The following is a 23,615-nucleotide window of genomic DNA, read 5'->3' as shown; positions in this document are numbered from 1 at the left end:
AGGAAAAGATAGGGAAACAAAGATAGCTCGTGCCAGATTCTGAGCTGAGCAGTTGCAGAGGTTCAAGGAAGCTTGATTACCTTCTGCCACCGCGTACTTCTAAGCAGGCCCAGAGATGAGTTCCTCCTTTCTTATATTTTCTTGTAAGAATCACTGAATGTTATCCTAATTAGAAATCTGCTCAGATTGGGAAACAGGCTGGCGTTGTCTTCTCTCCCTAACCCTCCATCCTCCCACCTCTCTGTATGTCTCTCTCTCTCTCTCTCTCTCACACACACACACACACACACACACGATAATGTCCACTGTCCACAAAGAGTCAGAGTCTTGTCTGAGCCTGTCACCAAACTGGCTTGACACAGGCTCTGGGCCTCTCTGAACTTGAGTTCCTGGACCTGCATGGGCAGCAATTGGACTGATGAATCTCTCCAAGCCTCTCTGCCCATGTCCTCTAAATCCAAAGTGCTGGCCTGTAATAAACACTAACAATGCCTGGGCCTGGTTCTGTATTTTATATGTATCAACTCATTTAACCCTCACAACACCCAGGGAGATATGTAGCGTTAGTCTCTTCATTTGGTGAGGAATCTCTCCACTTGACAGGTGAGGAAACAGGTGGGGTACCAAGAATTTAAGGAATTCATCCAAGGTCACAACCAGGAAGTGGCCGAGCCAGAATTCCAACCTAAGCCACGTGGTTTCAAAAGCACAAGGCAGAAAGCCTAGCACAGAGCCCAGCCTTGAAGGCACAGAGCTGCAGTGAATGCCCCTCTGGTAGACACTCCAGAGCAGTGGCTCCTGTATGTCCACTCATATGTGCGTGAACATTCATGAATGTACCCGACACTCTGCTTGGCACACGCAGAACTGAGACTTGCAGAAGTGTGCTAGTGTCATCAGAACCAACCCAGGGTTGGTCCGGGGGAGACTGTCCCGGGGAAGAAAGAACTGCAATTTAGAAGAAGAAGTCAGTGCAGCAGAGGAGGCCCTGCAGATCCCAGGCAGCGGGGAGGCAGCCTAGGGCTAAAGGAGTCCAGGGGCTCCCAGTGAAAGATACATTCACAATGTGAAGGATGGGTCAGACACGGAAATGGGAAAGGCAAGCCAAGGGGATACACAGGACAGAGAAGTGCAAAGTGAGAGGTGGGCAGGCTCTCACAACAATGGGGCTGGGCTCAGGGCTATTTTGTGTGAGGGAAGGGAGGCAAGAAGGCTGTAATAGCAAACTTGAACTACTTTTTTGATTGTTTTGTTTTCAACAAAGCTGAATGCCAGTGAAGCATTTGCAGGGGCTTTGGAAAGTCTGGTTGTGTTTTTGCACAAGGGTTCTTGGGCAACCTTGTCGATGCCTGGCAAGGTTGCAGCAGAGCCTGTAATTCTTTTTTTTTTTTTTTTTTTTTTGAGACGGAGTCTCACTCTTTCGCCCAGGCTGGACTGCAGTGGCGCTATCCCGGCTCACTGCAAGCTCCGCCTCCTGGGTTCATGCCATTCTCCTGCCTCAGCCTCCCGAGTAGCTGGGATTACAGGCGCCCACCACCACGCCCGGCTAATTTTTTGTATTTTTAGTAGAGACGGGGTTTCACCATGTTAGCCGGGATGGTCTCAATCTCCTGACCTCGTGATCCACCCGCCTCGGCCTCCCAAAGTGCTGGGATTACAGGCGTGAGCCACCGCGCCCGGCCCAGAGCCTGTAATTCTTACACTTCCCAAATCCTCCCAAAAGCCTATGCAACAGTAGACCATGCATTTCTTTATTATTTTCTACACAGGGACCACCTGGATCCTTATCTGGGAACATAGACTTGAAGTTATTACAGTTAACTGACCTCCTATTCATTCTTCTCATTTTTTTTTCTGAGGCTACGGATAAGATGCTTCCATAGATACACTATGCATTTCATGGTTCTATTTCTTTCCTTTTTGCTTTTACACGTGAGGCCCAGGGGGCCCACTGCACAGCAGGAGCCCGGGAATGCGTGGGGACCATTAGTGCTCTGTGGGACCAGAGCTTGCTCTAGCAGCCATTGTTTTTGCCTCATTAAGAACTTTCTCGTTTCTTCGCCCACCAGTAATAGTTGTTTGTTGTTGTTTTCTCAAGCATTCTGACAGTTTCAAAACCAGGAAGCATGACTCAATCCTAGTGGGGGCTCAGTTTAATTCTCTGAATGAACAGAATGAAATTACATATGTAGGAAGATTTTGTAATCTTTCTTTATCTACTCTGTTCACCCACCTTAAGAACCAAGCTCCAAATGGAAGTACAGCAGGTGATGTGTGTCTTTCTCTCACTTTCACCTCCTGGAGAGTCAACTCCTCTAGTGAGGGCTTCCAGGTACACGCTCCCACTTAGCCCCCATTATTTCTTCAGGGTCAGCTTCCTTATTTCCTTTGACAGCTGAGAAAGTTGAAGTTTAGCGTCATTACTAGTGCTGAGAAACACAGAAAGTGGTTTAAAAAAAAAAAAAAAATGCACCTGATTCTAAAGTTTGTGTTCTTTCCATCACACTCAGTTTGCTTCCCCTAAATGAAAAAAAAAAAGGTACACATGTAGGAAGCTTCAAGTTCAGTCTCACTGTCTGTAAAATGAGATAGTGAAAATTACTCAAAAACTAATTGGAAGTATTGAATTATTCCTGGCTTATACATTGTAGGGGATAAGGTAGGTAAATTCAGTGCTAGTTGAATTTTGTGTTAGGCTATTCTTGTACTGCTATAAAGAGATACCTAAGACTGGGTAATTTATAAAGAAAAGAGGTTTAATTGGCTCATGGTTCCCCAGGGTGTACAGGAAGCATGGCTGGGGAAGCCTCAGGAAACTTACAATCATGGTGGAAGGTGAAGAAGCAGGCATATTTTACGTAGCTGAAGCAGGAGAAAGAGAGAGAAGGGGGAAGGTGCTACACATTTTTAAACAACCAGATCTCCTGAGAACTCACTCACTATCACAACAACAGCAAGGGGGAAGTCCACCCCCGTGATCCAAGCACCTCCCACCAGGCCCCTCCTCCAACACTGGGGATTACAATTCAACACGAGATTTGGTGGGGGCACAAATCCAAACAATATCAAATTTCAATCTGGATCTTTTAAAGGAAGAATCGAAAGAATGCTCTAATGTGTTGCTGGGTGGATAAGGGATACGGAAGTGGGAGAATTCAAATGGCTTGTTCAATTTCATATGGCTCATTACTTGGTCCTTTAATTCTAAATCCAGCAAGTGGGGTTTAGCCAATGGATTGCTTGGAAAGAACAATTGAACTAGATCCTCTGATTTCTCTTCTTCCGTCTCATCTCCTGATTTAATTTCTTCTTCTTTCCCTTTCCATTTCTATTAGTATAGAATGGAGAAAACAAACAAACATCAAGAAACATAGGTTTGGATTTTTCTCCTCTTTTTTGTTCTGTGAGTCTGCGAAAGTTCTCTTGAACTCTCTGAGATTGATTTCTTCCTACATAAAAGGAAGGAATTGGTCTAAACTATTTTAAGATTTTAAATCTTAATGTCTCCCTTCCTCTCCCTTGCCACATTCACCTCCTCTTCTTGTGATCTAGTCTCCGGAAACTCGAAGATTACAAGCAGAAAACTAGCCTGATACACTTAGCATATGCAAATGCTGTGCCAGAGAGACCACCAAAGCTTGGATTCCTCCTTCTGACTCTCCAGAGATATTTAGGGCCAAGCCTTTCAGCCAGGGCAGAAGGATTGTAGGTATCTAAGCATCTCGAGTACATAAAACCTAACTAGCATTCTGCTCCAAGCCAGTTCGACCTCATCAAAACACCCCTGGGGTGAGCTGTGATTCCTGGGAGCCCGTCCTCCCTCAAGACAACAGAAAGTGCTTCCTCCTGTGCCTCTCAGGAGTGCCATGTCCATTGCTCCGCCTTACCAAGAACAAGCAAAGCCTGAGAACAGGATTTGCAAATAAGGGAGGGGGAATGGAGGCCTAAGGAAAGTGGAAAGAGAGTTAAGAAAGGAAGATGGAAGATGCAGGGGCTGGAGGATAGGAACTGAAGACTGAGCAGCAAACAGGAAGAAAGAGAAGGGAGGCAGGGAACCCAGCAGAGGGACAGGCAGACAATAAGCCCGAGGCAGGAGGAAAAGGGAAAAGCCCGTGGTGCTAGTTTGAGGCACTGCACCTTGTTTGAATTCCTAAATTTATCATTTGTACTAAATGTAACTGGAACTTACAGTACATTTACCAGACAAGCCACTGTACTTTGCAGTATCCTTGAGAGATGGAGGTGGACGGAGGGACTGTTACTTTTTGCCATCATGAGGAGGACACGGACTCTTGGGCAAGATAACCCTCCTGAAGCTACTTGACAGTGACGTACAGACCTAGGGCCCTGGATTCTAGAGCCCAGAACCGCCAGAGTGACGTACAGACCTAGGGCCCTGGATTCTAGAGCCCAGAACCGCCAGCTGGCCTGGACTTCCAACCTCCAAATTCAGGCCTGTTCTCACCCAGCTCAGGCACATAGTCAAACTCAAAGGCGTGAAAATCAATTAGAACACGTGAGAGAAGATGGTTCTCAGTCTGAACCAGACACACCAATGAATGGACTTGGAGGCCAGGCCAGGTCCCAAATGCCTCCCCTCCGCCCGCCGATATTTCTTTTGTATATTACAGGCCAGCAGAATTAACGTCTGCTTGGAAATCACACAGAGGAGGCTGGTGTGACTGCAACTCTAGCAATGAATGCACTTAGCAATTCTGTAATTTATCATTTGACCTCTAATATATGGCTAGCAGGAGGGAACAAGTGCTGGGGACTGGACACAGTTAAAGCAGAACAAGCGTCCATCCTTCAGAAGCTTACCACGTGATAAAAGACTTAACGTATGTGTTCAAGTATCTTTTTATTTATTTATTTTTTTTCTGAGACATGGTCTCACTCTCTCACCCAGACTGGACTGTAGTGGCTTGATCTCCACTCACCGCAACCTCAGCTTCCCAGGCTCAAGCGAATCTCCTGCCTCAGCCTCCTGAGTAGCTGGGATTACAGGCACACACCAGCACTCCTGGCAAATTTTTATATTTTTAGTAGAGATGAGGTTTCACCATGTTTGCCAGGCTGATCTTGAACTCCTGACTTCAAATGATCCACCTGCCTTGGCCTCCCAAAGTGCTGGAATTACAGGCAAGAGCCACTACTCCCAGCTGGTTCCAATATCTCTTTAAAAAGATTTTTTTTTTTTTTTTTATACTTTAAGTTTTAGGGTACATGTGCACATTGTGCAGGTTAGTTACATATGTATACATGTGCCATGCTGGTGCGCTGCACCCACTAACTCGTCATCTAGCATTAGGTATATCTCCCAATGCTATCCCTCCCCCCTCCCCCCTCCCCACCACAGTCCCCCGAGTATGATATTCCCCTTCCTGTGTCCATGTGATCTCATTGTTCAATTCCCACCTATGAGTGAGAATATGCGGTGTTTGGTTTTTTGTTCTTGCGATAGTTTACTGAGAATGATGGTTTCCAATTTCATCCATGTCCCTACAAAGGATATGAACTCATCATTTTTTATGGCTGCATAGTATTCCATGGTGTATATGTGCCACATTTTCTTAATCCAGTCTATCATTGTTGGACATTTGGGTTGGTTCCAAGTCTTTGCTATTGTGAATAATGCCGCAATAAACATACGTGTGCATGTGTCTTTATAGCAGCATGATTTAAAGATTTTTAAAAAGGAATGAGAAAGGGAAGTCTGTGTGGTTTTGTTAATGAAGCATAAGCTTCAGTGCTGGCCTGGCATCTTTAACAGATCAGCTTTGAAGTCGAATCAACCTTGTAGATCCTCAGTTTTCTCATCTATAAAATGGAGCAAGCAAGAGTCATGACACTCAGATGCTGTGCAGACTCCAGGTGATCCTGCGGTATACTCGATATGCCTGGCATATCATCAGGGGTCCCACACATGCACAAGTTTCCCTTTCATTCCAAACAGGGAATGTTCTTTCCAGTTTTAAGTTAATGCTATTTCGTCATCTGCATTTTTTTTTCTCTTCCATTCTTAATAAGTTGAGTAAGAGGGACAGTGAACTGGAAAGGGAAAACATGTGAAAATGCCGAGAATTCTGAAAATACATCTTTCCAAATTGTGCAGCTTGGTGTTGGCAAGATGACAAGGGCCCCGGAAACCGGGTGCAAACACAGCACAGCAAAATCACGCAGCTTGCGTGTGCAATATATGTATGTTACATGCCAACTGCTGAACAAGTGCTTTTAAACAAATGACAAATATGATACGATGCTCTGAGGATCAGGCCAAGTGAATGCAAGGGTTTTCAAGATTCAGATGTGGACACGAGGTTCCTCTCGTTCCCGCCCACCAGCCCTTGCCAAGCCCGAAACCCCAACATAACACTCCTTTTGCCTCAACCTCTCTATCTGCGGCACCACACACATGCACACACCATCAAGCAATCACAACTCCATCCCTCATGTTAAGCCTGTAGGCTGTAGAATATCGGACAGCACATTATTTTCCCAATCAATTTACAAACTTAACTAATAATTTAATTCGCCGCATGACAAATCCACTAGCTCATGCCGAAAGCAACTTAAATGGAACGGTCATAAAATTCCCTTCTACGCCTTTGCTTGATGCCATCGTTAAAAAAGAGAAGGGATGACAAAGTGAAAGGGAAAGTGCAGTGATTCTTTTATGTGAAGATTACATTTAAAAATAACCGACTAACCGTCTGCACTTTTCGGGGGCCTGACGTCTCGAAACGCATTTAGATTGATGCAGGCTGGGGCTGAAGTTCTCGTGCTGAGTAAACAGTCAAGTGTTCTTAATAGGAATTGCAGTTTCTCGACATCTGTTAGGGAAAAGGGAATGGCGAAACAACAATTTAGAGTGAGATTGGTTTTGTTAAATGCATTTAAATTCCAAGATTAGTGGTGTTCTTTCTTTTTCAATTAGCATTTACTTGTAGAAAGGTTACAGATGAAAGGGCTGGGGAAGAGATCGGGTGGATTTTTTTCCTTACTGAGAGGACACTACAAAGCATAGTAAAGCTAAAATAGGAAGAGAACGTAAGACTTAAAGGAACTTAAAACTGATGCCAAATTGAGATTGCAAATCTTGAAGGGAAAGCATTTAAAATAAAATAAAATAAAAATAAAGTGAAGTTGAGTCTGGATTTGATGATCCTGTCCTCTGGACAGAAAAATCATAAATTGCTTTGAGAAAATACAGGGATTTCTATTTTCCAAGCCAGTTACTAAGCAAAATTTGTGTTATTTCTCAAATATATGCCACGGTTCTGTGTGAGTGTGTAAAGAGCTGTAACTAGCTCACTTTTTTTTTTTTTTTTGATAGAAACATAAACAGAGACGAAAAATGTAGGGAATGTTTCACCTGTTTTACTGCCATTAAATAAACCTCATCTGCTACCAAGCTGTTTTGGGTGACATTTGCTAAATAAATACATTTTGTGGGAGACTTGAACACTGAAGCACAGAGACATGCAACTGATGTTCTCAGATGAATCCTGTTTGCTTCTCAGTGCCTATACCCCTACCCCAGGGGGAGAGTGAAGTGGTAAATTCAGGTTTATGTTTTCACATTGGTATTTTATTTTCAAACTTACACAGCTACAACAAAAAGTACATGCTTTTGTTACTAGCGTTTCTTGTAATTCTCTCTTTCTGCTCCCTAACCCAATTTTCCCCTCTCCCTCGCTACCTTCCTCCCTCCCTCCACAAATATCTTTATTGCTTTTTTTTTAACTGGGGAGTATTCACTATTTCTTTACACTTCTATATGGATTTCACTTTTAAAAAATCTATCAGCATGTATATTTCGTGCATGTCTGAAACCTTTAAAATATTGTTTGATCTTCATGATTATTTAAAAATATGTATATTGAGTATTTGCTTAAGGTAAAGCCATTGCTGCCATTTCCAATTAAAAAACTAATAAATGTATTTTAAAAGAATGTCTGCCAAGACTGTTCTCTGACAAAGTATCTCTGTGGATATTTAAATGGCACCAAGATGGATTACTGTTTCTGATTATTTCTCATGTAGGGTCTCAGTGATTTTGCAGAAATCGTAATTGAAGAAAATGATGGAAAGGAAGCTTTGAATATGGAGTGTTGTTATTGCACTCACTGGACAACCAGATGGAGCTATTCCCAGTCCCCAGCACACAGATAGAGAATCTATTCGACAATAACTAAAGAGGTATACAGTTCTAGAACATTCTGCAACCAGACTTCAGGCACCAGGAGGCCTCCGTAGGCAGGGTTCCTCGGGCTTCTCAGCTGGCTTCCTTGGAGAAATTTCATATGCTGATTCCTTTCAATTATCTGTCAATTTTCAAAATGCAAATAGAAACATGCAGTCATCACTTTGGTACTCACCAACTGATTTCTTCCAAGCACCCAGACCATAAGTGAATGCAGTTCAATATGTTCTCTTCCTTTTTTTAAGTGGAGTTAATATTACTGAGCAGATTTTGGTCAGCTTCCAGGAACCCAGTGTGTGGAGAGGCAGAATTTTATTTTAGAAGCACAAGTTGGTTTGAAAAATGTGAACTTACCCCAACTCTTTCTTTGTTTCATCTTTCTTACTAGACGTATTTTATTTTCCTAAAGAAAACATAAATAAAAACAAAAAAAAATTCTTCATTGATACACACACACACACACACACACACACACACACACACAATTTAGGTCAAATTATTTTTACTACTTAGGATGTCTTTAGTTATTTTACATATTTATAACACAGAAAAAAAGTAAGAAGAAAAGGAAAAATGGTGTATAATCTTAAGACCAGGAGATAACCAATAATAAATATTTTGCTATAATTTCTTTTCATATTCTATGCATATACATTTTATGGAATTGAGTTCACACTGTTCACATAATTTTGCTTTCTCTATTTTGCCTTTACCTTTATCAATAAGCATTTTCTTTATATGCTTAAAATTTCTTTATTAACGTAACCTAATACATATGCACAAAATGTTACCTAATCATTCGCCTGTTTAAGGGCATTTGGTAATTTCCAATATTTTTTCCTTTACGATTTCGGGTAATGTTTAAATAAACCAATTTATGGAAAAGAGCTACCTATGTTGGATTACTTGCTTAGAATGAATTCCTGGAAATAGAATTACTGGGTCAAAGGGTACCAACATATTTAATGTCCCCAAAGGCATATTGGCAAATTGCCTTCCATACAAATTATACCAATTCCCCCCCGTAACTAGTATATAAAAGTGCCTGTTTCACAGTATCTCCCCTTCTCCAAGATCTTTTAAAATCTCTGCAAATTTGAAAAATGAAAAAAATGATAACTGTTGCCTGGAACAATTTGTTAAAAGATGCACCGAGCAATACATTTATTTTTAAAATTTTTCATCTCACAAAGAAATATAAAAGCTTATACACAGGATGTTTTCTGACCAATAAATGCTAAAAAGCCATAATGTTTCATCATACATAGTAGATTATTTTGTTCGAAAACCTATTACATTTTGCATGCTGCTATAGCAGTCTTTCTAGTCCAGAAAACACTTCACTAAAACAGCAACAATATCAGTTTACTGCATAAGATTGCAGGCAGCTCACACTAGATTCTAAACACGATTGAATAGGCATCTTTAAGAGTGGAATATCCATGACTTATCTTGCCAGGCTTGGTACTATGTCAGTGGAGAAGGTGGATGGTGCCATTGTTATTTGGGCAGCCATGCCAATCTCAAGGAGGAAAGCTGAAATTGTTTGAAAACCTGGTTTAAGACAGTCTTTTTGAGATTTAGCCCTAGAGAACACTCAACTAAACGACCAAGAGAGGCAGAGCGAAGACTGTTAAAAGGTGCAGAAAAACTCGACAACAAAATGAAAAGACATAGGAAGAACCTTGTCATGCAAATGAACTTACCATAGAGAACCCAGAGGTCACTGAAAAGCACCTTTGTGCTCTAAGAGTACAAGGTTCAAAAAGGGAAGATTCAGTCAATAATTGCTGTGTTTGTCTAAATCTGTATTCCCCCAAGCTATTGTGTTTTCCAAGTTAGTAAAGTCAATCCTGTTCCTTGAAGTTTTCTGCTAGGCATTCGAGCTTCCCTCTAAGGTTCAACCTACAGCAAACCCTAAAAGATCCCAAAATAGCCCTAATAACTAGGGGTGGATTTTGAGGGTAAAAGGGAAGATCAATTACTCTTTGAATATACTCAATATGTGAATTAGCCCAAAAGTATCTCTATTTGTATGACCCTAATCATGTATTCTTCATCAGAAGTTGCCAGCAATAGTGAGTAGACACTTTAACACCACTGATTATTCAAAACCAAAAAAAAAAAAAAAACCCAAGAAAGAAAAGGAAAGAAATTAAAAATCTACCAACTTAAAGAAGCATGCTCTACCTCCCCAAATCCTCAATTCCCTTAACTGTCAGATTTTTTTTTTTTTTTTAACTGAGCCAGTCTTCGGAGATGATGGCATTTTTTATTGTAAGAATATTCCTTCTAGTGATCAATTCCCGCTTAATGAAGTGTTCCCTAAATTAAATCTACCCTTTCTGAAAGGTTACTCCCCAAACAAAATGAACAGGAAAATGCCTCCAGTCCATATAAATGTCATCCTGCCCTCCAGTAAATCTGTTTTAATCACTATTTTTAAGGAAGCAGCCCGATTGAATAGGAGAGAAACTAAATTACCTTGTGAACCAAGACAACTGTCACAGGGGGTCACAAACAGTGCCTTTCAGAGGAGCCTTCCTCTGGAGAGATGCAAGACACACTTTGTCCTGCAAATGATTTGTCAGAGAACCATGTCCCACTGGTGAAAAGAAGAGAAGAAAACTGGTATCAATTGAAGACATACTATGCCAAGGCTCTTTCACTAATTCCTTACCACAAGATTATTAAAGAACTATTTTTCTTTCTTTCTATGGAAATAAAAATGATGTCCCAGTGGGGTAAGTTCACCCTTAAGGGGTGTGGCCACAGGGCTGGAGAGAGGAGAGGTGACACTTGCACTCTATTCTGTGCAATTACAAGGGTACCTCTGCTAATAAACCAGTTGCTGACCCCAAATCAGCATTGAAAAGTCAACCAAGTAAGGACACTCCAGAGAACATTGGGTGGAAAATGACAAGCAGCAGGTACCTCCTGACACGTATTCCAAACAGCCGTGTGCCTTGGATTGGGTTTCTGCAAAGGCATTCATATGCTTTGCAAAGCTAATGTACGGAGGCAGCCTTCAGTGCTTATGTTTTTTGGAATTAAGTTGCATGACTGTGCCTTGCTCTCTAAAATGTGTAAATGTGTAAATTATGCTGAAACAGATTGCCAATGCAAGTTGAAGAAATGAAAAATATGGTGTACTCTCACGGCAAGGGTGCAAGGGCACAGGGGTGTGGCTTGCCACCTGATGTTAAAGGCAGCCTCCAAACTCTCCACGCTTGGGGCTTCTAGAGAGGATGATGGTGAAAAAAGGGATAGTGAAATGTAAAGAAGCTAGATGTCTTTTCCAAGAGCCCAGTTACACCTAAACACAATCTGTTACTGGCACAAAAGAGGCTATGTAAATTATCATGTTACCTAAGTCCTATTTTCAATTCATATTTCATTTCCCCAATTCACCGCATCCTAATAGAAATGCCACAGTAACATGCCAAATTTTGATCTCGAAGATACTGAAGAAGAAAAAGATAGGAAAAATGCCCCCACCAAATACCTCACCATATCTCCCTAACTCCATAGCTGCCAAATTTCCAGTGGAGTGTGCGTGTGTCTGTGTGTGTGTACTCACACGCATGTGTTAGTGCCTTCCTGTTATTTTAATGTTGCTTCAGTTTACTGTGATGAGGAGACTAATTTCATGTATAAAAACATCACAAAGAAAAAAGACAGCGCCTGTCTTCAAGGAAATACTTAGAGACACCAGTATTTTATAAGTTGAAAAGGAAGAGTGAATGCCAATCATTTCTGTAGGCTTAAATGCTCTCATAAAATAAAGAAATGATACAAAAATTATACTGGGTCAACGATGACTTACTTTATGAGACATCAGGGTCAAAATGTTGTCTGTAATTGCTGAGTAAATTGCTGAAAGATATCTAGGGTTCAATCCACTCATTCTGTGGACAAGGAAACTAAAAATGTCTGGTAACTTCCTTGGATCACACAGCCAGAGTCATTTAGGATACAACCTATGTCCCTGCTAACTCCTTGCCCTATGTTCTTCTCAGCACAGGTCATCAACTGAAAATTAAACAAAATCATTTTGAAAATTTAGCCAGACTATATTTCTCCAGTGCCCAAAAATGTTTCAAGGATAAGACTGGTTTGAAAATAAATGGATAATGAACATTGTGAATTTTCCTAAAGGTCACAAGTTGGACAATGAAAAGGAAGAAATTTAGATATTACATATCAAGGTAGGTCTTGCAAGGTGGCAGAACCACGTTTCTGTAGAAACTCATTGACACAGGCAGACCAATTAAATTGGGAGGGAGGACTGGGCTAGGAATGCTAAAAATAGTGATATCTAATTGTAGACAAAGGTTTCAGTAGGTGTGAGGGAGCCTTCCATATTTGCAGTTGTTATTCTCTTGTTCCTCTTCCCTTTCCTTTTCTATTGTTCCCTCTCATTTCTTTTTATTGGCTACCATGAGAAAGAGGTAAGATGCTGGAGGTGACAGCTCTGATTTGGCAGTGCCCTGAAGATTTTGTTTTCCTCTAGTCTTAATACAGAGCACTGTCTATATTGCAAAGTATAATAATGAATTTTAAAAATTGGCCGGAAGTGGTGGCTCACGCCTGTAATCCTAACACTTTGGGAGGCCGAGGCAGGTGGATCACCTGAGGTCAGGAGTTCAAGACCAGCCTGGCCAACATGGCGAAACCTCATCTCTACTAAAAATACAAAAAAAAAAAAAAAAAAAAAAATTAGCCGGGAATCGTGGCACGTTCCTGCAGTCCCAGCTACATGGGGGAGCTGAGGAAGGAGAATCACTTGAACCCAGGAGGTTGCAGTGAGCCGAGATCCCGTCATTGCACTCCAGCCTGGGCGACAGAGCAAGACTCCATCTCAAAAAAAAAAAAACAAAAAAAAATTAATGAACGTTTCTGATTGAATTAATAAAAGTTGGGTCTTACAAAAGAAGGGAAACAAGTTCGTTTGCATCCGCCACTCTGGCCTCGCATGGTATTGATGACTTGATGCCAGATGTCCCATTTGTTTCTCAGAGACATCTTGTGAAATGAGACCTGGAATCAAAATATTTATATATTAGAAAACAGCATTGCCCTTTTTTTAATGAGTTTTTTTTATTTTTTATTTTTTGAGACAGAGTCTCGCTCTGTCACCAGGCTGCAGTGCAGTGGCGCGATCTCAGCATTGCCCTTTTATATACAAGAATCCTACTAGCCAACATAAAGGGTCCCCAGATGGAGGCAAGAGGAAGACCTATGACATCTGAGTGGACCAGATCCACCACCAAGTACCATCTTTCCCCTTTACAGCAAATGATTCATAACCGAAGATTCGTGATGCTTCCAAACACTAGAGATTACTGAGAAACCATAAAGGAGTCTCCAAGTGAATTTGATCTTAAGTTACCATCACTGCTAAATAAATACAATTATTATATGAAAATAACTTGTCTCCACATCTGATTAGCAGCTATTCTGACTCTCTTGAGATTAAAAAAAAACACACTTTTTATCTTTATTTCTCTTTTGAAGTTTTACATTCTCATCAGCTAGCACATTGCCTGTTATTTAATAGACATTTAACAAATATTAAGTAAATAAATAAATATAGCCAAAAATCAATCAAATAGAAAAATAGTTTTTATGGCGCTCAAGGGCCTTGGGCTTCTGATAATCTGAAACAGTTCTCTGCTATGTTCCTGTTTCTGTGATTTTTGTATCTGCAATTCTAAATTTGGTTGAGTTCATTCAACGTTTGAATTTAAATATCCAATTAAATATCAAGAGACTATCTTGAAAATTAATATATTTATTAAGAATTATGTCCTCCAAATTCTTTTAGTGTTTTATTTTGATTGAAGGTAGGTAACTATAAATAACTTCTGGAAATGACTTTGTAAAGCTTCGGAGCACATACTTTGTGTCAGATGTCATCCTGAGCATTTTCATATATATCATTTAATCATCCACAACCATGCATATGATGTCAATCTTATTCCACCTTCTGACGACTCACTCCAGAATGAAGGACCACATCCAAGGTCATTCAAATAGTGGTGGAACTGAAATTTGAATCCATGTGTGTCATTCATGGCAACCGAATATAAATATAAAAATGAAATATTCTTTTAAAAATAACTCAAGATTCTTGAGGATCAATCATGAGTGCACCATATTTACCCAGACGCTCTGTCAAAGAATGCCATTTATCAGGAAACTACTTCACAAGAACTTTAACAATTTCGTTTCTCGAGTGATTGATTTCAGAGTTGACTCTCATTAGATTCTTGCAGGCTATGTTTAGCAAAATGGATTATGTAATCCATTTTTTTGAACTGAATTTTTATTATCAAATATATTTTCTAGTCAACTAGTCACGATTGAACTTTTTGATGGCTTCAACTTCAAAACTACTTCTTACATAATTTTAAAATCCAGCACTAAAAAGTATGTTGAGAAACATAAATTAGCATTTCTAGAGGGGAAGAATGAATGTGCGTTATTCAAATTTTCTCTGGAAAAGTGGTGAAGTGGAAGGACTAATGCAGTGTAATCACTCTAACCCTTGCCAGTATATTACTGTAAACAAGTCAGTTCATCTCTTTAAGCCTTGGTTTTCTCATCTGCAAATTGGGAATCATAAAAACACACATATTTTCAAATTGCTTTTCAAATTGCCATGAGAGCACAGAGGAAATGTCTGTAAACAGAGTTTGTAAAACTCTAAAACAAATGCAATTTCTAGAAAGAGTTTGCGGTGCTACAGGCCAATCTTGCTTTCTATGTTGACAAGAGCAGGCTTAATTTTCGCCAGCGGAACAGTCACCAGCACTTACTCAAGAATGAATCCATACCAGCCAGTTATGTTGAAGCAGTAAATCAAGGTGGCGCTATGACTGATAGACCATTTGTTTATTATTGAGTCTATTGTTTTCAATTGTTGAGTCCACCACTTTTCACTCTTAATCCTGGAAAGTTAAAGAAGCTTCATTGAAAAATATCATAGTTATTAACATCATCATAATTACCTTATAGTGATTAAGTGGATCATAATGATATGTTCATTCTGTCTTCTGTTTAAAACACAGTCTATGTGGGAGAGAGCCCCGATGCCTTTGCAACAGTCGGGTGTGTACCATCATAACCTGGCATATTTCCAGCTGGGGTAATTGCATTCTGTTCACCAAAAATTCCCTGTAGTTTTCCCTGGAGAAGGTCTCCCTCATTTCCTGCTCAAAACCAGCTGTGCTGTGGGGCTGGAAACAGCTGCCACATCGCTACCCTGAGGTAGCTGTGTTTCAACACGGGTTCAAACGAGGCTTGGGTAATCCTATGACCAAGGCTTCAGAGAACACCAATGAGTATCCAGACATGTCTTTAGCTGTGAAAAACAGCAAAGCCTTCCCAATCACACATATCAGTAGATGCTATAATTGGGGAGGGGGATATAGCTTTATTTTTGCATGTATTTTAAAACAGAAAAAGCTCATCCGTTACATAAGATCATGTACCTCCTGCTGCCACAACTCTAATCGGTGAACTAACAGTCTATTTTATTTTAATTGTTCATAGTGAAAGATGACCTTGTGCACCTCCTAATTAATTACTGAGTTTCTTGCAAGACTCTTCAGTTGGAGCTAAAATTGATAGAAAACCTAGACCTCTTTCTGAACTATAATCTTGCAGATGTATTTTTGAATGAGAACATGATTCTGTTTACATGATGCTTAGTGAAAGGGACAATGTAGATGTTTGTGGCTTCGTGTGGGCCTCCCATAAAACCCCATGCAGAAGATGAAACATGACACCCGCTTTGTAAGCCATCCAAGACTCCTACCCCCAGTCCATACGTTTCATATGTATGTAATCAACTTTTATTGGTTCTTGAATTACATTCTGTGAGCACAGAACTCCCCTTTGCCAATTTGAGCACAATCACAGAGCTTGGAAGTGTCATTAATAAAAGGCCTTGTGGTTCGAGTTCAGTGAAATGTTTATAAGAACTCTCGCTTCTACCAATACTGATTTTGGTGGGAGAAAAGATTTAGAGAAGATATTTCACAAAAAGAAAAATAGATGGCATCAAAATAGAACCTTTATAAGCTAAAGGTGAACAAACTTTCATTCATTTGTTCTCTACTGAGTGCCTCCTGTATAAAAGATATAAAGTAAGTATACATGATCTAGATGGGTCCATCCAGGAACTCACACAGAGGTGACCTATTCCTAATCAATCAAGTGTTCACAGAGTGTTATCATCTGAAAGGGAAGCATGTAATCACAGAAGAATATTTATAGAAACAGCAAGTCATAAATACACCATGGTCCAAACCAGAACTTTCTGTTCATCTTTGCACATTCAGGAACTCAGTCAGGTTGGCAGAATGGTCTCATGTCTAGACTGACAGTAACCAAGCTCATTAAAGTCAGATGTACAGCTTCCAAAATGTTATTTGACTCAGTTTGACAAAATGCTCAAAATACTAATGTGGAACAAAATATTTACTCTTTGTAGGTAGATACACCGAGAAAGACACTGAGGCTTAAAGTTGCTTAGTGAGCAGAGCATCAGGGCCCAGAAAGTGGAGACGTGGTTCTGACACCTGGCTAGGATAACTCCACACCTGCATCACCACCAGAAATACTCTGTGTGAGGGACTAATTTTGCTTGGACACTTTTTGGGCACTGTCAGGTCTAGATGGCTGGATGTCCCGTTTTTGTGGCCTTGGCTGCTCATAAAGGGTTTTCTCCTGATAAGCATAACAAAGGTATCCACTTCTTACATGATATCCTCATTCCGATTCTAATTCTCAGACATTATTGTTGAGCCCCCGGATTGGGATTTAAGCTGTACCCACACTTCAATGCACAGTGAGAAATCGTTTGCTAGGTTGGAGCCCACAGAGGGCTAACCCACCCATTATGTGTGGATTTGATTATTTTAAATCTCAGAGAACAATATTGATTCCAGCATTAGCAACCACCTATTGTCACCTCCAGGAGGAATCAGATTGTGTGCAAAGCATACTTCATCCACCATGCACAACCCACAAGCATGTACCTTTGTACATAAGGTCCTATTTTGGTCTGGGCCCCATTTGGGACCTATGTCTTTCCTATGTCCCATTTGGTCTGGCTCTTCATCTTCTGCATGTAATTCCAAGCCATTCGCATCTCCCAGGCTTCCCTTTTGCCTTGGATAACTTCTTTGCATGTACCTTCCTTCAAATATTTCTTACATCTACCTCTTTCTGATTATTCTCATTGCTGTTATTGCGAATCAGATCCTGGCTACTTCCAAACTGACCTACCATGAACATTTTATTGCCTCTGAACCAAGCTTTCACATTCATCAAGTTACTTCCCAGCACAAAGCTCTTCACTGGACTCTCTACCCTATAGCCAAGATTCCATACTCCTTAGCCTGGATTCTGAGACTCTCCACAATGTAACCACTGCTATATATAGTCAACAAAGTACATCTTTCAGCATCTGAAGACCTGGACTCTAGGTCCACTTCTACTGGTTATAAGCTTAATAAAACCATTTTAATACTGTGAATCTTAGGGGTATTTTTTACCTAGGGAAACACAATACTTGTCTACAACAGTGGTGGAAAGGATCTCAAGAATAATCTTCTGTAGAATATCCATGCCTCTGAACTCCTTTAGTCATACTTCCAACATTCGCCTTCCAACTTGCTCTTCATTTCTATGTCACCCTAGGATCAGTTGCCTATCTCCCTGGCTGTAGGACAATTTTAGAGTCCACTCTGATCATTAATTCTTCTCACCATCTCCTCTGCATTTAGGCAAATTGGGGTAGATTCCAGATCTTTAAATAGTTTTAGAGACAGCAAAATCATGTTAGGCAGATTAACAACAAATAACGAAAGCCCTGAAATACTAGAGAAATCTGTTCTTTATTCTATGGACAGTGGAGACTCCATAAAACTCAAATGATGGCCAATATCAATATAATATGCTACTTTCTGAGGAATATTTAATCCTTTAACACTGAAGACAAAAAAAAAAGAAGGAATGAATTCAAAGAACACGTGCAGCTGTGGAAATTTTATTGGACTTACTAAAGAGAATTTTGGTCTGAGAACTGCCAATTGCCATCAAATCCTTCTAGTTAGATCTCTGCTCTAAATGGGATTAAAATCAGTAAAACTTAAGTTCTTTCTCCCCTGCTTCTTCTCCCGCTCCTCTTTTTCTTGTCTTTCTCCTCTCTTCTTTCTCCTTCTTCATAATTGTCAATGTGTTGCTATTTACATAGAAAATACATTCATATTTGTTTTTCATTCATGAAGTAAGTTGGATGACTGTGATGCTCCCTGTGTACAGACTATGCAATCAAAGTTCACACAGAACTAGTAACTTGCCTGAGGTCACACAGGTAGTAAATGGAAAGCTATGACCTGAACTTTTTTCTTATAAACCTAAGATTTGTGGTTTGTCTTTAAAAGCAGTAGTGCTTTTATCATCATGCACTCAACTATTAACAAGTGTTCCAAATTTTAAGCATTCTTGCAACTGACAGGTTTAGAATGAAACTCCAAAACATTGAAAGAAAATAAAGCAATCTTTTACATAATAGATATAACAGATAAAATAATGTATTAATGAAAAACTCATGAATTTATTTTGCTTTTATTTTCAAAGGAAGGGGTCAAAGCTCTTTTATTCTGGAACAATTATTGTATTTCTGTCTTTCTGCCTATGCCTTCCATGTATTTATCAGGGCAGTGGGGAAATACAGGCATACTCTCCTAAATCATGTGTCTTCTGGCTTAAAAAGTGAGTATCTTCTTTTCAAGATGACACTTCAACTGAATATGGATATGAAGTTGCTGGCAGAGTTATCTACCCACATTGTCTTCTTCAGAGTAATTATTGTCCACTTACTACATTAAGAGTAAATTTATCATTTTCTCCCATTGTTGATCAAATTTTGGATTTCATTCTGAAGAAAGACTTCACAACTGTGCTAAGAATACTTCACCAAGAATGCATGATGGATCTCATTAGTTCTCATGCTTTGATTTTCTTGAACTTCCATGGGAGTCCCTGATTGGGGTCCAAAGAGGACTCATGATAGCTTTCTAATCTGGGTGGAAAATAGGATTGGGGTAACAAGAAAGAAGAAAGATGATGAAGTCTCTGGGGCAAGCTTTACATGGAATCAGGATTTTAAGTCAATGTAACCCTAAAATATTTTTTTCAGTTTATTTATCCTCTTATTTTTCAAGATTGGGAAGCAATTTCAAGGACAAGGGACGTGCCCAAAATGATGAGGCTGGTCAGTGGCAACTGGGGGTGTCCATTTATGCATGCATTTGCTTGAGCTCAGAGGTCCCCAGATGACACTCCCTCACTGGGTGTCATGCTGTCTTCCAATGGGCCACTGTCATGTCCTTTAAAATGCTGGTACCTTGTCATTCCTTCTTCATAGAATGACCTTTCTTTTTTTTTTTTTTTTTTTTTTTTTTTTTACATGCTTTATTCTCTTTGGTCATTGCTAAAATGTCACCTCTTCAGAGACATCTTCACTGACCATATTTTCTGTAGTAGATCTTCTCCTCACTTTCTCTCCCTGTGTTACATTTCTCTACATCACCTTTCAACTTGTCTGTTACTTGTTGCTTTAAACTTGTTTGTTACTCATTGTCTCCATCTCATATTGGAATGTAAGCTCCACTGCAGGCAGGATCTTTATATAAAGCAGGGATTCAATTAATATTTGACCAATGAAGGTTGGAAGTTTGGATGGGTGGATAGATGGCTTCATGTTGTGGAGTCACAAGAATTGCAAGAGCCAATTCGACTTATGAAAGGCCCTTAAAAATACAGTCCTTTATTTAGTTTTGTTTGATTTACTTTTGTTTCCCCATAAAATTTCTGCAAATCAGAAACTTAAAAAAAATTATCTGTGTCTAGGAGGGTAGCTTGAGGTCTCCAGCCATGTATCTTGCCAAGTGTCTCCAAGATGCTGCCCCTTCCAGGCCTTGAGGATTTGCTCTGGCCTCTGTGTATGGGCAGGGGAATATGACTTGGCTGGTAATAGCAAGGGCTAGTGAATGTGATCTGGAGCCAGGAATAAAATTCGTAGTAAGACTCTGGAACAAGAATAGTGAGCATGAGGTGAGAGGAATGATCCTCAAAAAGCCTGTGGTGTGGCAGGTTTTGCGGAAAGAGAGAATGAAAGACAACAGGGGATGGCTAGGCAATGAGATGGCACAGGCTTCATCTCTTCTCTGTTTTGGCTAAAATCCTCATATCTATATATTGACATGTAAATCACCATAAAATGTTGGGGAGTCTTCTTTTGTGGCAAAATAATTGCAGCAGATATCAGAAGACCTATATTCTGATCCCACGTCTGCCTTGAGAAGTCATGCCTACTTTCTGTGCCTCAATTTCCTTATCTGTAAAATGGTCTTATTTCTAAAATCCTTGCCCCATCTGAGTCAGAAGGTTGGGGAGCTGATGAGCTAATTTTCTAATTACTTTGCTTAGTTGTGAAGTCGTACACAAATGAGCAGTCTCACTTATCCATCATAAAATCTTACTAAATGGTGTCTTGCTTTGTTTGGTTCAGAAAGAAATGTTTATCTTGATCTTGCATTCTGAGAGTTCACAGGAATTTTAAATCTAATTTGATTTGTCTGATTTTGACTTTCCCTCGACTTCCTATTTCAAAAGTGAAACTAAAGGAGGATCTTTTTCTCTTTGGTTTCAGGTTCTAACAGTGGGGCTGTTTTTTTTTTTTTTTTTTTTTTTTTTTTTTTTTTTTTTGCATTCTGATTGCAAGCACTGCCTAACAAAGCCATATTTAAACGCAGGGAAATGTCACTTACATGTTACAAAGCTCACAGAAGCAAGTCTGTCTCTGCTGAATCTTTGAAGATGCTGCTTAATAAAACCGAGAGATCTTTCTGTCCAACAAAACCTCTGTGCATATTTTTGATGAAAGGGGTAAAAAGGGAAAAAAGAGCAAGGTGATCACAACAATGGTTTTTCATTACAGTTAGATACCTCCAAGGTTTAGCGTGACAGAGCCTATCAGAAAAGATTGGGTATTAATTATGAAGGTACACTTCAATTTATCAGCAAAGGATATCAAACAGGCCAAACGCCACAGTCTCTCATATAATTTATCTCTTCCTTGTAGGGAGGCAGATAGCAACGATTTGCAAATTGCCTCCTCTGCAAAAAGAAGGGAGAAAAACATACACACACAACACACAATTAAAAGCAGATAAGCATCAGGCAATGTGTCACATTTTCAGCAGAAAGCCAAAAGTGGAGGTCTTAATCTCCGGGTTTGGTTTGCTGCAAATGCACTCCCTGATACTTCCCTTGATGTGACTATTTAACTCCTATTAAAATTAATAGGGGTCAGGCCTGATCATCAAGGGAGAAAGGGCCTCCCGGCGCGGATAGGCTTCAAGTAATAAGGATTTGGTGATTACTATATTATTTGTCCGTTCATTTTCAGATTATCTTGTAAGTGTGTGCTCCTTGTGATCTTTGGTCCAATTATGAAGAATAACATGTCGCATAGAATCTATTTTTATTAAAGCAAACTTCTTTTCTTAAGAAGCATATAATTTGAGAGGGCATATTGGCAGGATCCTAATGCAGAGAGCTCAAAACTTTTTCCCCCAAATAAATACTGTCACTTTTTCTAAACTAGGTGTACTTTTATGAATCAACTGGGACCTCTGACCCAAAGATTGGGAGAGCATCAATCCATAGAGAAATCCCACTCAAACATGACTTGGGTAATAGAAGGAGAGTGTAATTTTTCTGAAAAAAAAAAAAGTGATCTGAACTTAGAGTCAAATGATAAACAAAAATCTAAAATATCAGTGCTTAACAAAATTATCTGGACTCAGTTTACTCTTCTGTTAAATGGGGAGAATAAAAACACAAGCCTCAAGATCATTACAAAGACCACGAAGAGTGATGTGAGCTTGTACAAGGTGCACCAGTCACCTAACACCAGACTCCCATCTCTGCACTGAGGTGATTCAGGAAGAACAAAAGAGTCAACATCTATTTGCAATTTTTCTAAGTACTGCAGACTCCGAATCTTGCCAATTAAAGAAATTAGAACAACAACAAAAATAAACATAGTAACATCAGCAGCATAATTTTATACAAGAAAGGACATTTTAAAGGCACAGGGACAAAAGCATTTCTTTGAAACAAAGAAAGTTATTGTCATGAAAATCATGCTGCATCTCTTATTTTTCTCATTTCACTGCAGACTGGTGAAAACAACCTCTCAAACCACCTCTGTTCTACAGGTAGGCATTTAGAAGCCTCTGAAATGGACCATCAGGACAGCCACAGATAAGTTCAGTAGCTCACAGAGAAAGTGATGATTAAGCAAGAAGAAGGCAGTTGAGCTTTTTCTTACTTTCTCATCTGCAGATCAAAATGCCATAATATACATATACCTAAACAAGGGTACTTCTGTCTCAATTTTCTGTCAACCCTTACTCTCCTTTTCCACACATGTCATTGGATCAAGCTTGATACTTTTACTGCTTGAATCATCCTTCATAAATTTTGGTTTGATTAAAGCTTTTTGTTTTCAAAGTCCATTTTGTCGGATATTGATATTGTATTCCAGCTTTCTTTTGGATTGTACTTTTACAGTCTTTTTCAAAAAACTTTTTATCCTAAACATTTCTGTGTCATTTGTATGTGTCCCCCTTATAAATAGATTAGAGATGAGAATTGTTTGCTTGTTTAATTAACTTTTTATTTTAAGATAATTCTAGATTCACAGGAAGTTGTAAGAAATTGTAAAGAGTGCCGTCATAACTCTAGTGTGATATCACAGCCAGGATATTGACAGAGGTGTGGTCAAGACACTGAACACTTCCATTAACATGAGGTTCCCACTGGTTACCCTTTAATAGCCATGTCCACCTCCCTCTGCCCTCACCCGTCTTAAACCCATGGTAACCACTGCTCTCTTCTCCCTTTCTACAATTTTCTTATTTCAAGAATGGTATATAAATGGAATCATGCTGTCCAACATTTTAAGATTGACTCTTCTCTCTCAACATCATTCTTTTGAAATCCATGCTGATCATTGTATAAATCAAATTAGTTCCCTTTTATTGCAGAGTAGTATTCCATAGTATGGATGCATTGCAGTTTAACAATTTACTCATAAAATGATATCTAGGCTATTTCAATTTTTTTGCTACTATAAATATAACTGCTATATTTGTGTACAGATTTTTGTGTAAACTTAAGTCTCCATTTCTGTGGTATAAATTGCACATGTCTCTGATATAAATTGCTCACTAAACATTGCAATTGCTGGATCATCTGGTAATTACATATTTAATTTTTGAGAAACTGACAAACTGTTTTCCACGGTTGCTATACCATCTTC

At 39.6% G+C, this 23,615-nt stretch overlaps 1 long non-coding RNA gene across 1 annotated transcript in view; it reads left to right on the top strand.

Annotated features, from left to right (window-relative positions):
* LOC104002158 (uncharacterized) overlaps nucleotides 1–9,093 on the top strand; it is an 87,834-nt gene extending 78,741 nt beyond the window's left edge. The window contains exon 5 of the long non-coding RNA XR_008539093.2: nucleotides 8,047–9,093. This is a non-coding gene — a long non-coding RNA (uncharacterized LOC104002158). The remainder of the gene's footprint in view (nucleotides 1–8,046) is intronic.
* Nucleotides 9,094–23,615: the final 14,522 nt, after the last annotated feature.

Source organism: Pan troglodytes, chromosome 15 (assembly GCF_028858775.2).
Source record: "Pan troglodytes isolate AG18354 chromosome 15, NHGRI_mPanTro3-v2.0_pri, whole genome shotgun sequence".
Classification (NCBI taxonomy): domain Eukaryota; kingdom Metazoa; phylum Chordata; class Mammalia; order Primates; family Hominidae; genus Pan; species Pan troglodytes.
This window is presented reverse-complemented; position numbering and strand designations above follow the sequence as displayed.